This window comes from Vicugna pacos, unplaced genomic scaffold (genome assembly GCF_048564905.1).
Source record: "Vicugna pacos unplaced genomic scaffold, VicPac4 scaffold_19, whole genome shotgun sequence".
NCBI classification, from domain to species: Eukaryota; Metazoa; Chordata; class Mammalia; order Artiodactyla; family Camelidae; genus Vicugna; species Vicugna pacos.
This window is the reverse complement of record NW_027328740.1, coordinates 37,304,391-37,321,347: the sequence shown is the minus strand read 5'-3', so window position 1 is coordinate 37,321,347 and position 16,957 is coordinate 37,304,391. Positions and strand designations below refer to the sequence as shown.

Genomic DNA, 16,957 nt, shown 5'->3' with positions numbered 1-16,957 from the left:
GAGGCTTGTTGTGGCTGGTGGATCCTAGGTAACCGGGCAGAGTTCTGTGGGTGGATCAGTGCGATGGAGGGGCTGCCGCCCTCTGTGGAGCTTGGCTTAGGTCTTTGGTCCGGGAAGCTGTGTCAGTTCGAGATACTGCTGCTGCCCAAAGACCTGAGTTCACGGGTCAGTTTCCAGAACCTGAAAGGGCAGACAGTGGAAGATCTGCCTGTCTTCAGCTTACTGGAGAGGCTCCGAGGTCCTTTCAGACTTGCCCAGTCCTGTTGAAGTCGACTTTATGGGAGACACGAAGAGAAGCTGGCCGAAAATATGGCTGCACGGATTGAGGAGAGATGCGAACACATTGATGAGAGATGTTCTGCTACAATAGAGAATACTGGCCTGGAGACAGCTGTAGAGGATAGCAGGCTCGAAAGGCATTCATGAGACATATTGAACCTCGCTGATACTAGCAGAAACATACGGAGGGCCACCGTGGACTGGAGGAAGTTCCTCAATTCTCTGCTCCAAGAACGGGTCCAAGATCTCTGACGTCTAAAGAGAAGAGATGGCAGAGATGATAAAAACGCTCATGTTCTTGAAAGAGGTCAGATAATCCACACGACCCAAGGGGCAATTCCAAGCCATTCAGATCAAAGTGCACCAAGCCCAGGTAAGCCTTTTCCCAGGTTTGGGCCTAGCTATCAAGCACTTGCTCTTCCCTCCCCTCCACTCAGGCATCCATTTTGAGGGATCAGTACCTGAGCTGCAATGAAGCCAGTAAGAGAAGAGCAAGCCCCTCCTAGAATCAGAGTTCCTCTAGCTTCATCCTCTGTGAACAACAGGGAACCCCATAAAGTTCAAATACTCTCGTATGAAATAGATAGGAATTGAATACTTAGCTCCCACAAAGAAACGATGGCCTTCTGCTAGATTCAGCAAATGCTGGGTTCATATCTTCTCTGGGGTGAAGGGAGTGTGGTAAGTGAGGGGAATCTTTGACTGAACTTGAATCTGTATTAGGCCTCCGTTTTTCAAGACAGTCTAGGTACATATTAGAAGTCAGATAGTGAACGGAACTGTAAAAGTCGCCAATGACATGAAAGACACAGCTTATGTGGACCGTCTTTCAATTGAGTCAAGCCCCCGGGGGCAATCGATCATGGGGGTGCAGACTTGGTTGCATTCAAGTGCTTTACCCAACATGATCGGATGATTAAGCGTTCTCATCACTGATAGAAGAACACCTGGTTCTCAGTAGCCTAGCATAGCTGCAGCAGGTTTCTCATAGCTATAATGCCTCTAGGTTCTTTGGATTCAAAGCTAAATGTATATATTTAGTTCGTTTCCTCTTGTATTTTCCTTGAGAGGGATGTTACACCTTGAAATGCCAACATTGACCAGTAGGTGTCATCGGGAGTAAAGGGCACCACATGCACAAGTGAATCCAAGCTTGGGGGTTATTTCATGTTTCCATTAGTTATTTCATGGTTCCTGTTGGTTTCGGAGGCTTCAACAGTAAAGAGTTGACATGACCCCTTTAAAAGTTCGGACTGCTAGTTTGCATTCTATCTGTCTATGTTTTCCTTAGAGCTGACAAAATGTTACCGAAATTGACAAGTCGGGCTTCTAGGTCGAATTAGTATGTTTCAGAAACTAACTTCATTTTCGTATAACTCCCAAAACATTTATATATATTCTATTAAATTTTTAGAGACTGCAAATGAGATATCAACACAATGTCAAAACTGGGGTCTTCGGACAATCCCTCCCACCACAGCTGTATAGAAACAAAGAGATAAAAAAAAATCACATTTTTGTGAAATGTATCTGGAAAGTGTTGATTCATCGATGCCCAGTTGACAGAGAAGCAGTGCAACCTGCGCTCACTCGCTCCCATGAACACAGCAATGGAAACATCCACTCACCCAGCCCTTGGCACAGGACACTTGCCGAAGAGAGGCCTGTTACTTCCAAAGACAGGATGAGGCCTCAGAACACCTGGAAGCAGGAGAAGGAAAAGCAGGGAATGGATACCAGTGCATGGTCTGAGCCCTGTTGATGGAGCAGTAAAGGTGAAACTCTCTTTAACTTGGACGCACACTCTCAAGCGGACAGGAGACATGGGATTGAAGGTGATGCGCTGAGTGTTAGAAGAGTGCACAGCAGATGCTTGGCTGACAGAACGCAAAGAATCCAGTGCAAAATATCCCCACAGTTGATTCTGAGACCAAGCTCCGAGCTGCCAAATTTGAGGTAGCAGAGGCAGCGTTCAGGGAGGGATAGGGCTACGGATGATGGCACACGCTGAGTCTCAGGGATCTGGAGTGCGTTGTGGGATGTGGTGGGTCCTATCAAGAGAGCAAACCGACCTGTGACCCCAATGAGCAAGCAACCACCCTGGCGCACGCAGTTGAAATTATCGATCTGTCCCATGGCCACACCCAGTGCATCTGCAGGACCAGAGACCAATTGGCATTTTGCCAATAGAGCATGTGTGGGGCTGAATCAGAGATATTGTGCATCGGGTCTGAGGGATCCAGGGGGCCTTGGGTTTGAATTCAGAATGAAAAGCCTTAGGATCTGCTACATTCAAAACCTGGGCTGTGATTATGGTTTGGTTTGAGGCACAGGATGTGCAACAGCTGTGTGGTTGCCTTCGTGCACCCGTACCACAAGTATGAGAGGACAAGGAAGTGTGGTCCAAGACCACAGCGTGAGAAGAGGAAGGATTTCCTTCAGTTTATCGCTCAAAAGCGGATGCTACATTTTGAATGGCACCGGCACTGTTCGGCAGCGAGGACACCAAGTTCGGGCTGCGGGATCATTCCAGCAGGCCCTGATGTGTGACATCCATAGATATGCTTCCACTGGTGTTTCTGTAGACAGAGAAGCTCTTGGAAGAACTGGTTTCAGTGGGACATTCCCGTGGCACTACAAAGCACAAGCGCACTCACACTCTGCTCTTCTGGAAACACTCCAAAATAACATAGAGTAGAATGCAGAGCTGAGAACCTTTAGAAGCTCCATTTCCACCAGAGGAAGTGTCCTGTGCTCTTTCAGATTTGTGAGATAAGCGTAATCAAAATGAGGTTATCCTAATCGAAATATTATGGGGGGTTCATCACAGCAAAGGCAACACCAGCAATTGGAGATAGACCAGACAACACACACAGGAACAGGACATGGCATCAATGTCTAGGAAAATTTGTCCTCACAGAAATCCCATGCAATTGTGTAGAGCCAAGAGTCTAAAGTTTTCACTTAACCAAGCCATAGAAGTCTACATTAGATACCCGAAATTACCTGACCAGTAGAGATGAAGAAATACAGTAAAAGGAAAATGAAGTACCATTTTCAGTTCCAAAGAGATTGAAGGCCCTAAAGATAAGCTTTCAGACAACTAGACTGCAAAACGCTCTCCAGAGCAAGTATTGAAAATGGAGGTGAGGGAAACACTGAAGAACAACAGTGTCTCAGAATCACAAAAGGCAGAATACCAGAAAAGGGGAAGAGAAAGCCTAAAGACGAGCTAAATAATATCAGAAAACTCAGTGGATGAGAAAATATCAGGGCTAACATTCCGTCCTAAGCAGACTAGATATTGAAGAGGGACGCGTGAAAGTTTTTGAAGACAGGGGAACAGAAATCCCGCGGTCAGAAGCACACATAGGAAAGCAAGTGCAAACCATTGAAAACATTGCTGTTGAATCCTGGTTTAAGACAAGGCATGAAAGACTAAAATTCGAAAGAGTCCCAGATGGAAAAGCAAGAGATAAAGAAACAAACAATGTTTGAAAAGTTATGTGTAGAAAAATCAGACTGAAACTTGCTGAAAGCCAAGATAGAATCATCTAGGCGAATTCAGGAAGTACACAGCGTCCAAAAGAGGTGGAATCCCAATAGACTTAGCAGCAGCTGTATGATCCAAATCAACAAAGTTCATGAGCATCCCAGTGATTTAAAATGCGCCTGGAGGAAAGCAACATAGTCACAAGAGAACCTCCAGAGGGGTTTCAGCTGCTATCTCAGCAGCAATATTGCAGGACAGGGAGGAGTGCCAGGACATAGACCATAGCTTGAATGGCAAAATGCTGCCATCTAGGGTAGCCTATGCCACATGACCACCATTTCTAATAACAGCAGAGCTAGAGAATGCCACAGACCTGCAAATCTTAAAAGAATTCAGCAGTTCGAAACTTATCCTAAAAGAAAGGTTGAGAATTCTCCCCTGAAGGGATAAGCAGCAAGATGAAATGGAAAGAAGAAAACCCTTGTTGGAAATGCAAGAAGAGCATGAGTGGAAAAGAAGAAACAAGAAGAAAGCAAGGAGGACATCAAAACCCTAAAGATGGGAGAGGGAAGCAGGAAATCATAGGGGATTGGAAGCACTATCTTAAGGGAGTCAGCTTATATGACTCTCTGTTGGAAGCAAACGGAGAGATGCATGGCCTGACGTGTTTGCAAAACAAACGAGAAGCAGACCAAGAAAGAATCAAACAAACAAACAACACAAAAAGGGTAGGGTAACATGAATATTCAAAAGAAATTACTCAAGGTGATGTCAAGGATCATTCAGTACGCATCGACCCAGTATCGCGGCTTGAATGTACTCAGCACACCTGTATTCGGAAATCAGAGGCGTGCATTTATATTCGTAAATATTGATTCATATGAGCATATCGTGACCTAACCCAAATGCCGATTTGGAATCCAATGGATTCCTAGTCCGTGATATAGACTTGCAAGTCTTCCAACAGGATGAATGAATGCCATATTCTACACTACGTCGAGAAGAAATGGCACAAGCCTATAACAAGGAAAAGTAGCTCCGCAAAAGTGTACTAAGATCAAAAGAGACAGGCAGTAAAGTGCACATTGGGGATTGTATCATTCCTAGGAATTTCAGCCCCCTTGAAACAAATGGATAGATGTCCCGTGAATGCGGGTGTTTCAGCAGAAATCAACCGACGGCTATGTATTGCGGGTGTGCCCATATTACAGGAACAATACTTTCCCTTAGTGGGTCTCTGTGTACTGTGAACTGTTAGAAAGTTTAAAGACGTGTGAAACATTCAACTGGAAATGGACACACTTCCCTCCGTTGCTACAGTGCATACAGATATGAACAAAAGGAAAGAGGGAAGAACAAAGGCCCATGGGACGCTAGTGGGTAGAATCACATTTACCTTAGGAACCTCTCGTCGGATGCAGCCCCTCCCCCAACACTGACAAGATGCAGCAGCCATTGAGGATGGCAGTTAGCGGTTGGATTCCAGGTGGAATGTTGGTGTGTACCGCGAGGCTTGTTGTGGCTGGTGGATCCTAGGTAACCGGGCAGAGTTCTGTGGGTGGATCAGTGCGATGGAGGGGCTGCCACCCTCTGTGGAGCTTGGCTTAGGTCTTTGGTCCGGGAAGCTGTGTCAGTTCGAGATACTGCTGCTGCCCAAAGACCTGAGTTCACGGGTCAGTTTCCAGAACCTGAAAGGGCAGACAGTGGAAGATCTGCCTGTCTTCAGCTTACTGGAGAGGCTCCGAGGTCCTTTCAGACTTGCCCAGTCCTGTTGAAGTCGACTTTATGGGAGACACGAAGAGAAGCTGGCCGAAAATATGGCTGCACGGATTGAGGAGAGATGCGAACACATTGATGAGAGATGTTCTGCTACAATAGAGAATACTGGCCTGGAGACAGCTGTAGAGGATAGCAGGCTCGAAAGGCATTCATGAGACATATTGAACCTCGCTGATACTAGCAGAAACATACGGAGGGCCACCGTGGACTGGAGGAAGTTCCTCAATTCTCTGCTCCAAGAACGGGTCCAAGATCTCTGACGTCTAAAGAGAAGAGATGGCAGAGATGATAAAAACGCTCATGTTCTTGAAAGAGGTCAGATAATCCACACGACCCAAGGGGCAATTCCAAGCCATTCAGATCAAAGTGCACCAAGCCCAGGTAAGCCTTTTCCCAGGTTTGGGCCTAGCTATCAAGCACTTGCTCTTCCCTCCCCTCCACTCAGGCATCCATTTTGAGGGATCAGTACCTGACCTGCAATGAAGCCAGTAAGAGAAGAGCAAGCCCCTCCTAGAATCAGAGTTCCTCTAGCTCCATCCTCTGTGAACAACAGGGAACCCCATATAGGTCAAATACTCCCGTATGAAATAGATAGGAATTGAATACTTAGCTCCCACAAAGAAACGATGGCCTTCCGCTAGATTCAGCAAATGCTGGGTTTATGTCTTCTCTGGGGTGAAGGGAGTGTGGTAAGTGAGGGGAATCTTTGACTGAACTTGAATCTGTATTAGGCCTCCGTTTTTCAAGACAGTCTAGGTACATATTAGAAGTCACATAGTGAACTGAACAGTAAAAGTCGCCAATGACATGAAAGACACAGCTTATGTGGACCGTCTTTCAATTGAGTCAAGCCCCCGGGGGCAATCGATCATGGGGGTGCAGACTTGGTTGCATTCAAGTGCTTTACCCAACATGATCGGATGATTAAGCGTTCTCATCACTGATAGAAGAACACCTGGTTCTCAGTAGCCTAGCATAGCTGCAGCAGGTTTCTCATAGCTATAATGCCTCTAGGTTCTTTGGATTCAAAGCTAAATGTATATATTTAGTTCGTTTCCTCTTGTATTTTCCTTGAGAGGGATGTTACACCTTGAAATGCCAACATTGACCAGTAGGTGTCATCGGGAGTAAAGGGCACCACATGCACAAGGGAATCCAAGCTTGGGGGTTATTTCATGTTTCCATTAGTTATTTCATGGTTCCTGTTGGTTTCGGAGGCTTCAACAGTAAAGAGTTGACATGACCCCTTTAACAGTTCGGACTGCTAGTTTGCATTCTATCTGTCTATGTTTTCCTTAGAGCTGACAAAATGTTACCGAAATTGACAAGTCTGGCTTCTAGGTCGATTTAGTATGTTTCAGAAACTAACTTCATTTTCGTATAACTCCCAAAACATTTATATAAATTCTATTAAATTTTTAAAGACTGCAAATGAGATATCAACACAATGTCAAAACTGGAGTCTTCGGACAATCCCTCCCACCACTGCTGTATAGAAACAGAGAGATAAAAAAAAATCACATTTCTGTGAAATGTATCTGGAAAGTGTTGATTCATCGATGCCCAGTTGACAGAGAAGCAGTGCAACCTGCGCTCACTCGCTCCCATGAACTCAGCAATGGAAACATCCACTCACCCAGCCCTTGGCACAGGACACTTGCCGAAGAGAGGTCTGTTACTTCCAAAGACAGGATGAGGCCTCAGAACACCTGGAAGCAGGAGAAGGAAAAGCAGGGAATGGAAACCAGTGCATGGTCTGAGCCCTGTTGATGGAGCAGTAAGGGTGAAACTCTCTTTAACTTGGACGCACACTCTCAAGCGGACAGGAGACATGGGATTGAAGGTGATGCGCTGAGTGTTAGAAGAGTGCACAGCAGATGCTTGGCTGACAGAACGCAAAGAATCCAGTGCAAAATATCCCCACAGTTGATTCTGAGATCAAGCTCCGTGCTGCCAAATTTGAGGTAGCAGAGGCAGCGTTCAGGGAGGGTTAGGGCTACAGATGATGGCACACGCTGAGTCTCAGGGATCTGGAGTGCGTTGTGGGATGTGGTGGGTCCTATCAAGAGATCAAACCGACCTGTGACCCCAATGAGCAAGCAACCACCCTGGCGCACGCAGTTGAAATTATCGATCTGTCCCATGGCCACACCCAGTGCATCTGCAGGACCAGAGACCAATTGGCATTTTGCCAATAGAGCATGTGTGGGGCTGAATCAGAGATATTGTGCATCGGGTCTGAGGGATCCAGGGGGCCTTGGGTTTGAATTCAGAATGAGAAGCCTTAGGATCTGCTACATTCAAAACCTGGGCTGTGATTATGGTTTGGTTTGAGGCACAGGATGTGCAACAGCTCTGTGGTTGCCTTCGTGCACCCGTACCACAAGTATGAGAGGACAAGGAAGTGTGGTCCAAGACCACAGCGTGAGAAGAGGAAGGATTTCCTTCAGTTTATCGCTCAAAAGCGGATGCTACATTTTGAATGGCACCGGCACGGTTCGGTAGCGAGGACACCAAGTTCGGGCTGCGGGATCATTCCAGCAGGCCCTGATGTGTGACATCCATAGATATGCTTCCACTGGTGTTTCTGTAGACAGAGAAGCTCTTGGAAGAACTGGTTTCAGTGGGACATTCCCGTGGCACTACAAAGCACAAGCGCACTCACACTATGCTCTTCTGGAAACACTCCAAAATAACATAGAGTATAATGCAGAGCTGAGAACCTTTAGAAGCTCCATTTCCACCAGAGGAAGTGTCCTGTGCTCTTTCAGATTTGTGAGATAAGCGTAATCAAAATGAGGTTATCCTAATCGAAATAGTATGGGGGGATCATCACAGCAAAGGCAACACCAGCAATTGGAGATAGACCAGACAACACACACAGGAACAGGACATGGCATCAATGTCTAGGAAAATTTGTCCTCACAGAAATCCCATGCAATTGTGTAGAGCCAAGAGTCTAAAGTTTTCACTTAACCAAGCCCTAGAAGTCTACATTAGATACCCGAAATTACCTGAGCAGTAGAGATGAAGAAATACAGTAAAAGGAAAATGAAGTACCATTTTCAGTTCCAAAGAGATTGAAGGCCCTAAAGATAAGCTTTCAGACAACTAGACTGCAAAACGCTCTCCAGAGCAAGTATTGAAAATGGAGGTGAGGGAAACACTGAAGAAAAACAGTGTCTCAGCATCACAAAAGGCAGAATACCAGAAAAGGGGAAGAGAAAGCCTAAAGACGAGCTAAATAATATCAGAAAACTCAGTGGATGAGAAAATATCAGGGCTAACATTCCGTCCTAAGCAGACTAGATATTGCAGAGGGACGCGTGAAAGTTTTTGAAGACAGGGGAACAGAAATCCCTCGGTCAGAAGCACACATAGGAAAGCAAGTGCAAACCATTGAAAACATTGCTGTTGAATCCTGGTTTAAGACAAGGCATGAAAGACTAAAATTCGAAAGAGTCCCAGATGGAAAAGCAAGAGATAAAGAAACAAACAATGTTTGAAAAGTTATGTGTAGAAAAATCAGACTGAAACTTGCTGAAAGCCAAGATAGAATCATCTAGGCGAATTCAGGAAGTACACAGCGTCCAAAAGAGGTGGAATCCCAATAGACTTAGCAGCAGCTGTATGATCCAAATCAACAAAGTTCATGAGCATCCCAGTGATTTAAAATGCGCCTGGAGGAAAGCAACATAGTCACAAGAGAACCTCCAGAGGGGTTTCAGCTGCTATCTCAGCAGCAATATTGCAGGACAGGGAGGAGTGCCAGGACATAGACCATAGCTTGAATGGCAAAATGCTGCCATCTAGGGTAGCCTATGCCACATGACCACCATTTCTAATAACAGCAGAGCTAGAGAATGCCACAGACCTGCAAATCTTAAAAGAATTCAGCAGTTCGAAACTTATCCTAAAAGAAAGGTTGAGAATTCTCCCCTGAAGGGATAAGCAGCAAGATGAAATGGAAAGAAGAAAACCCTTGTTGGAAATGCAAGAAGAGCATGAGTGGAAAAGAAGAAACAAGAAGAAAGCAAGGAGGACATCAAAACCCTAAAGATGGGAGAGGGAAGCAGGAAATCATAGGGGATTGGAAGCACTATCTTAAGGGAGTCAGCTTATATGACTCTCTGTTGGAAGCAAACGGAGAGATGCATGGCCTGACGTGTTTGCAAAACAAACGAGAAGCAGACCAAGAAAGAATCAAACAAACAAACAACACAAAAAGGGTAGGGTAACATGAATATTCAAAAGAAATTACTCAAGGTGATGTCAAGGATCATTCAGTACGCATCGACCCAGTATCGCGGCTTGAATGTACTCAGCACACCTGTATTCGGAAATCAGAGGCGTGCATTTATATTCGTAAATACTGTTTCATATGAGCATATCGTGACCTAACCCAAATGCCGATTAGGAATCCAATGGATTCCTAGTCCGTGATATAGACTTGCAAGTCTTCCAACAGGATGAATGAATGCCATATTCTACACTACGTCGAGAAGAAATGGCACAAGCCTATAACAAGGAAAAGTAGCTCCGCAAAAGTGTACTAAGATCAAAAGAGACAGGCAGTAAAGTGCACATTGGGGATTGTATCATTCCTAGGAATTTCAGCCCCCTTGAAACAAATGGATAGATGTCCCGTGAATGCGGGTGTTTCAGCAGAAATCAACCGACGGCTATGTATTGCGGGTGTGCCCATATTACAGGAACAATAGTTTCCCTTAGTGGGTCTCTGTGTACTGTGAACTGTTAGAAAGTTTAAAGACGTGTGAAACATTCAACTGAAAATGGACACACTTCCCTCCGTTGCTACAGTGCATACAGATCTGAACAAAAGGAAAGAGGGAAGAACAAAGGCCCATGGGACGCTAGTGGGTAGAATCACATTTACCTTAGGAACCTCTCGTCGGATGCAGCCCCTCCCCCAACACTGACAAGATGCAGCAGCCATTGGGGATGGCAGTTAGCGGTTGGATTCCAGGTGGAATGTTGGTGTGTACCGCGAGGCTTGTTGTGGCTGGTGGATCCTAGGTAACCGGGCAGAGTTCTGTGGGTGGATCAGTGCGATGGAGGGGCTGCCGCCCTCTGTGGAGCTTGGCTTAGGTCTTTGGTCCGGGAAGCTGTGTCAGTTCGAGATACTGCTGCTGCCCAAAGACCTGAGTTCACGGGTCAGTTTCCAGAACCTGAAAGGGCAGACAGTGGAAGATCTGCCTGTCTTCAGCTTACTGGAGAGGCTCCGAGGTCCTTTCAGACTTGCCCAGTCCTGTTGAAGTCGACTTTATGGGAGACACGAAGAGAAGCTGGCCGAAAATATGGCTGCACGGATTGAGGAGAGATGCGAACACATTGATGAGAGATGTTCTGCTACAATAGAGAATACTGGCCTGGAGACAGCTGTAGAGGATAGCAGGCTCGAAAGGCATTCATGAGACATATTGAACCTCGCTGATACTAGCAGAAACATACGGAGGGCCACCGTGGACTGGAGGAAGTTCCTCAATTCTCTGCTCCAAGAACGGGTCCAAGATCTCTGACGTCTAAAGAGAAGAGATGGCAGAGATGATAAAAACGCTCATGTTCTTGAAAGAGGTCAGATAATCCACACGACCCAAGGGGCAATTCCAAGCCATTCAGATCAAAGTGCACCAAGCCCAGGTAAGCCTTTTCCCAGGTTTGGGCCTAGCTATCAAGCACTTGCTCTTCCCTCCCCTCCACTCAGGCATCCATTTTGAGGGATCAGTACCTGAGCTGCAATGAAGCCAGTAAGAGAAGAGCAAGCCCCTCCTAGAATCAGAGTTCCTCTAGCTCCATCCTCTGTGAACAACAGGGAACCCCATAAAGGTCAAATACTCCCGTATGAAATAGATAGGAATTGAATACTTAGCTCCCACAAAGAAACGATGGCCTTCCGCTAGATTCAGCAAATGCTGGGTTTATGTCTTCTCTGGGGTGAAGGGAGTGTGGTAAGTGAGGGGAATCTTTGACTGAACTTGAATCTGTATTAGGCCTCCGTTTTTCAAGACAGTCTAGGTAAATATTAGAAGTCAGATAGTGAACGGAACTGTAAAAGTCGCCAATGACATGAAAGACACAGCTTATGTGGACCGTCTTTCAATTGAGTCAAGCCCCCGGGGGCAATTGATCATGGGGGTGCAGACTTGGTTGCATTCAAGTGCTTTACCCAACATGATCGGATGATTAAGCGTTCTCATCACTGATAGAAGAACACCTGGTTCTCAGTAGCCTAGCATAGCTGCAGCAGGCTTCTCATAGCTATAATGCCTCTAGGTTCTTTGGATTCAAAGCTAAATGTATATATTTAGTTCGTTTCCTCTTGTATTTTCCTTGAGAGGGATGTTACACCTTGAAATGCCAACATTGACCAGTAGGTGTCATCGGGAGTAAAGGGCACCACATGCACAAGGGAATCCAAGCTTGGGGGTTATTTCATGTTTCCATTAGTTATTTCATGGTTCCTGTTGGTTTCGGAGGCTTCAACAGTAAAGAGTTGACATGACCCCTTTAACAGTTCGGACTGCTAGTTTGCATTCTATCTGTCTATGTTTTCCTTAGAGCTGACAAAATGTTACCGAAATTGACAAGTCTGGCTTCTAGGTCGATTTAGTATGTTTCAGAAACTAACTTCATTTTCGTATAACTCCCAAAACATTTATATAAATTCTATTAAATTTTTAGAGACTGCAAATGAGATATCAACACAATGTCAAAACTGGGGTCTTCGGACAATCCCTCCCACCACGGCTGTATAGAAACAAAGAGATAAAAAAAAATCACATTTCTGTGAAATGTATCTGGAAAGTGTTGATTCATCGATGCCCAGTTGACAGAGAAGCAGTGCAACCTGCGCTCACTCGCTCCCATGAACACAGCAATGGAAACATCCACTCACCCAGCCCTTGGCACAGGACACTTGCCGAAGAGAGGCCTGTTACTTCCAAAGACAGGATGAGGCCTCAGAACACCTGGAAGCAGGAGAAGGAAAAGCAGGGAATGGATACCAGTGCATGGTCTGAGCCCTGTTGATGGAGCAGTAAAGGTGAAACTCTCTTTAACTTGGACGCACACTCTCAAGCGGACAGGAGACATGGGATTGAAGGTGATGCGCTGAGTGTTAGAAGAGTGCACAGCAGATGCTTGGCTGACAGAACGCAAAGAATCCAGTGCAAAATATCCCCACAGTTGATTCTGAGACCAAGCTCCGAGCTGTCAAATTTGAGGTAGCAGAGGCAGCGTTCAGGGAGGGATAGGGCTACGGATGATGGCACACGCTGAGTCTCAGGGATCTGGAGTGCGTTGTGGGATGTGGTGGGTCCTATCAAGAGAGCAAACCGACCTGTGACCCCAATGAGCAAGCAACCACCCTGGCGCACGCAGTTGAAATTATCGATCTGTCCCATGGCCACACCCAGTGCATCTGCAGGACCAGAGACCAATTTGGCATTTTGCCAATAGAGCATGTGTGGGGCTGAATCAGAGATATTGTGCATCGGGTCTGAGGGATCCAGGGGGCCTTGGGTTTGAATTCAGAATGAAAAGCCTTAGGATCTGCTACATTCAAAACCTGGGCTGTGATTACGGTTTGGTTTGAGGCACAGGATGTGCAACAGCTCTGTGGTTGCCTTCGTGCACCCGTACCACAAGTATGAGAGGACAAGGAAGTGTGGTCCAAGACCACAGCGTGAGAAGAGGAAGGATTTCCTTCAGTTTATCGCTCAAAAGCGGATGCTACATTTTGAATGGCACCGGCACTGTTCGGCAGCGAGGACACCAAGTTCGGGCTGCGGGATCATTCCAGCAGGCCCTGATGTGTGACATCCATAGATATGCTTCCACTGGTGTTTCTGTAGACAGAGAAGCTCTTGGAAGAACTGGTTTCAGTGGGACATTCCCGTGGCACTACAAAGCACAAGCGCACTCACACTCTGCTCTTCTGGAAACACTCCAAAATAACATAGAGTAGAATGCAGAGCTGAGAACCTTTAGAAGCTCCATTTCCACCAGAGGAAGTGTCCTGTGCTCTTTCAGATTTGTGAGATAAGCGTAATCAAAATGAGGTTATCCTAATCGAAATATTATGGGGGGTTCATCACAGCAAAGGCAACACCAGCAATTGGAGATAGACCAGACAACACACACAGGAACAGGACATGGCATCAATGTCTAGGAAAATTTGTCCTCACAGAAATCCCATGCAATTGTGTAGAGCCAAGAGTCTAAAGTTTTCACTTAACCAAGCCATAGAAGTCTACATTAGATACCCGAAATTACCTGACCAGTAGAGATGAAGAAATACAGTAAAAGGAAAATGAAGTACCATTTTCAGTTCCAAAGAGATTGAAGGCCCTAAAGATAAGCTTTCAGACAACTAGACTGCAAAACGCTCTCCAGAGCAAGTATTGAAAATGGAGGTGAGGGAAACACTGAAGAACAACAGTGTCTCAGAATCACAAAAGGCAGAATACCAGAAAAGGGGAAGAGAAAGCCTAAAGACGAGCTAAATAATATCAGAAAACTCAGTGGATGAGAAAATATCAGGGCTAACATTCCGTCCTAAGCAGACTAGATATTGAAGAGGGACGCGTGAAAGTTTTTGAAGACAGGGGAACAGAAATCCCGCGGTCAGAAGCACACATAGGAAAGCAAGTGCAAACCATTGAAAACATTGCTGTTGAATCCTGGTTTAAGACAAGGCATGAAAGACTAAAATTCGAAAGAGTCCCAGATGGAAAAGCAAGAGATAAAGAAACAAACAATGTTTGAAAAGTTATGTGTAGAAAAATCAGACTGAAACTTGCTGAAAGCCAAGATAGAATCATCTAGGCGAATTCAGGAAGTACACAGCGTCCAAAAGAGGTGGAATCCCAATAGACTTAGCAGCAGCTGTATGATCCAAATCAACAAAGTTCATGAGCATCCCAGTGATTTAAAATGCGCCTGGAGGAAAGCAACATAGTCACAAGAGAACCTCCAGAGGGGTTTCAGCTGCTATCTCAGCAGCAATATTGCAGGACAGGGAGGAGTGCCAGGACATAGACCATAGCTTGAATGGCAAAATGCTGCCATCTAGGGTAGCCTATGCCACATGACCACCATTTCTAATAACAGCAGAGCTAGAGAATGCCACAGACCTGCAAATCTTAAAAGAATTCAGCAGTTCGAAACTTATCCTAAAAGAAAGGTTGAGAATTCTCCCCTGAAGGGATAAGCAGCAAGATGAAATGGAAAGAAGAAAACCCTTGTTGGAAATGCAAGAAGAGCATGAGTGGAAAAGAAGAAACAAGAAGAAAGCAAGGAGGACATCAAAACCCTAAAGATGGGAGAGGGAAGCAGGAAATCATAGGGGATTGGAAGCACTATCTTAAGGGAGTCAGCTTATATGACTCTCTGTTGGAAGCAAACGGAGAGATGCATGGCCTGACGTGTTTGCAAAACAAACGAGAAGCAGACCAAGAAAGAATCAAACAAACAAACAACACAAAAAGGGTAGGGTAACATGAATATTCAAAAGAAATTACTCAAGGTGATGTCAAGGATCATTCAGTACGCATCGACCCAGTATCGCGGCTTGAATGTACTCAGCACACCTGTATTCGGAAATCAGAGGCGTGCATTTATATTCGTAAATATTGATTCATATGAGCATATCGTGACCTAACCCAAATGCCGATTTGGAATCCAATGGATTCCTAGTCCGTGATATAGACTTGCAAGTCTTCCAACAGGATGAATGAATGCCATATTCTACACTACGTCGAGAAGAAATGGCACAAGCCTATAACAAGGAAAAGTAGCTCCGCAAAAGTGTACTAAGATCAAAAGAGACAGGCAGTAAAGTGCACATTGGGGATTGTATCATTCCTAGGAATTTCAGCCCCCTTGAAACAAATGGATAGATGTCCCGTGAATGCGGGTGTTTCAGCAGAAATCAACCGACGGCTATGTATTGCGGGTGTGCCCATATTACAGGAACAATACTTTCCCTTAGTGGGTCTCTGTGTACTGTGAACTGTTAGAAAGTTTAAAGACGTGTGAAACATTCAACTGGAAATGGACACACTTCCCTCCGTTGCTACAGTGCATACAGATATGAACAAAAGGAAAGAGGGAAGAACAAAGGCCCATGGGACGCTAGTGGGTAGAATCACATTTACCTTAGGAACCTCTCGTCGGATGCAGCCCCTCCCCCAACACTGACAAGATGCAGCAGCCATTGAGGATGGCAGTTAGCGGTTGGATTCCAGGTGGAATGTTGGTGTGTACCGCGAGGCTTGTTGTGGCTGGTGGATCCTAGGTAACCGGGCAGAGTTCTGTGGGTGGATCAGTGCGATGGAGGGGCTGCCACCCTCTGTGGAGCTTGGCTTAGGTCTTTGGTCCGGGAAGCTGTGTCAGTTCGAGATACTGCTGCTGCCCAAAGACCTGAGTTCACGGGTCAGTTTCCAGAACCTGAAAGGGCAGACAGTGGAAGATCTGCCTGTCTTCAGCTTACTGGAGAGGCTCCGAGGTCCTTTCAGACTTGCCCAGTCCTGTTGAAGTCGACTTTATGGGAGACACGAAGAGAAGCTGGCCGAAAATATGGCTGCACGGATTGAGGAGAGATGCGAACACATTGATGAGAGATGTTCTGCTACAATAGAGAATACTGGCCTGGAGACAGCTGTAGAGGATAGCAGGCTCGAAAGGCATTCATGAGACATATTGAACCTCGCTGATACTAGCAGAAACATACGGAGGGCCACCGTGGACTGGAGGAAGTTCCTCAATTCTCTGCTCCAAGAACGGGTCCAAGATCTCTGACGTCTAAAGAGAAGAGATGGCAGAGATGATAAAAACGCTCATGTTCTTGAAAGAGGTCAGATAATCCACACGACCCAAGGGGCAATTCCAAGCCATTCAGATCAAAGTGCACCAAGCCCAGGTAAGCCTTTTCCCAGGTTTGGGCCTAGCTATCAAGCACTTGCTCTTCCCTCCCCTCCACTCAGGCATCCATTTTGAGGGATCAGTACCTGACCTGCAATGAAGCCAGTAAGAGAAGAGCAAGCCCCTCCTAGAATCAGAGTTCCTCTAGCTCCATCCTCTGTGAACAACAGGGAACCCCATATAGGTCAAATACTCCCGTATGAAATAGATAGGAATTGAATACTTAGCTCCCACAAAGAAACGATGGCCTTCCGCTAGATTCAGCAAATGCTGGGTTTATGTCTTCTCTGGGGTGAAGGGAGTGTGGTAAGTGAGGGGAATCTTTGACTGAACTTGAATCTGTATTAGGCCTCCGTTTTTCAAGACAGTCTAGGTACATATTAGAAGTCACATAGTGAACTGAACAGTAAAAGTCGCCAATGACATGAAAGACACAGCTTATGTGGACCGTCTTTCAATTGA

General features: G+C 45.8%; 2 long non-coding RNA genes across 2 annotated transcripts; both read right to left on the bottom strand.

Annotated features, from left to right (window-relative positions):
- Window positions 1–378: 378 nt before the first annotated feature.
- LOC140693398 (uncharacterized) lies at window positions 379–5,378 on the bottom strand. The gene is made up of 3 exons (XR_012069134.1): window positions 5,169–5,378; window positions 1,908–1,980; window positions 379–534 (listed from the first exon to the last, which is right to left on the bottom strand). It is a non-coding gene; the product is annotated as an uncharacterized lncRNA (long non-coding RNA).
- Window positions 5,379–10,938: 5,560 nt separating this feature from the next.
- Window positions 10,939–15,939, bottom strand: LOC140693397 (uncharacterized). The gene is made up of 3 exons (XR_012069133.1): window positions 15,730–15,939; window positions 12,468–12,540; window positions 10,939–11,094 (listed from the first exon to the last, which is right to left on the bottom strand). It is a non-coding gene; the product is annotated as an uncharacterized lncRNA (long non-coding RNA).
- Between the last annotated feature and the right edge of the window lie 1,018 nt (window positions 15,940–16,957).